Source organism: Condylura cristata, unplaced genomic scaffold (assembly GCF_000260355.1).
Source record: "Condylura cristata isolate star-nosed mole 26May11 unplaced genomic scaffold, ConCri1.0 scaffold00001, whole genome shotgun sequence".
NCBI classification, from domain to species: domain Eukaryota; kingdom Metazoa; phylum Chordata; class Mammalia; order Eulipotyphla; family Talpidae; genus Condylura; species Condylura cristata.
The window spans coordinates 80,231,689-80,232,815 of NW_004567102.1; positions in this window are offsets into that span (position 1 = coordinate 80,231,689).

Below are 1,127 nucleotides of genomic sequence, written 5' to 3' on the forward strand. Positions count from 1 at the left end.
GCCACCAGGGAGGGCCGATTTCTGTTTTTTTTAATGAGGCTAAGATGATAATTTTTATGTCTAGGGAAACATTGAGAAAATAATTCAAGGGGCCTCTTCTATCTCACCCACTGTTGTTCTCAGCAGTTTATCTTAGTCAATCCACCTGTTCTACTCCCTGCTCTGTCTCTGGTGAAACCTCTCAAGTCCCTACACCTCTGGCCTGTAACCCAGTTCCTGTATGCATAAATAAATAAATATTTAAATATATCTATATCTATCTATCTATCCATCATCCATCTACCTATTCATCCATCCATCCATCCATCCATCCCTCTCTCTCTATCTATCTATAGAGAGAGTATATACTTATTGCTGGGGACTGGCCCAACTATTGTGGTGTCAGGAGGCGAAACAGGCAGGGCCCTAAGGTGGAAAGGCATCTGTCTGGGCATCTGTCTGTCAGTGAGCCTTCGAGCAGAGATTCCAAAGGGGGAGAGGGGAGCAGGTGCGTGGAAGACATGGGAGTCAGAGTTGGTTGCAAGTCTTCCTGCTCATTCCCTCAGCAGGGGAGATGAGGCTATATGACTCCCACCGTTGGTCTAGCAATATGCCCATGTGGAGACTCTTGAGATATGTGCTAGATCCTTTGCCAGAGCCACAAGTTATTAATAAAAGACTAAAAGAGATTCATAATGCTGCCTCAGATAAAGCTACGCTTTTTTCACACAAACCTAGTTCTGAGGCTTTTGTGGCAAATCAAAATGGACATAGCTCAGGCTGATGAGACATAAAAGAAAAAATGGCAGACTTGCACCCAACTCCGATTTCCGTGTCTTTCTCATGCTCGCGCAACTTTCCCCCCTCCTTTAGGAAACTCTGCTTGGCTCGCGAATGCCCCTCCCACCTTGAGACCCTGCCTTTTCTGCCCCCCAACAATCTGTGATTGGAATGGTCCCCGACAGCAGGTCTTTATTTATACTGTGTAACAAGTAGTTAATTGTAATAATGCATAGTGTAAGTTAATGATTGATAGCCATAAATTGTCATAAATGTTTTCAAAGACAAGAGGAACAGAGTACTTTTTCTTAACATTTTATGGTATACTAAGTTATACATTTTTGTGATAATTGTCATGTATACAGGTG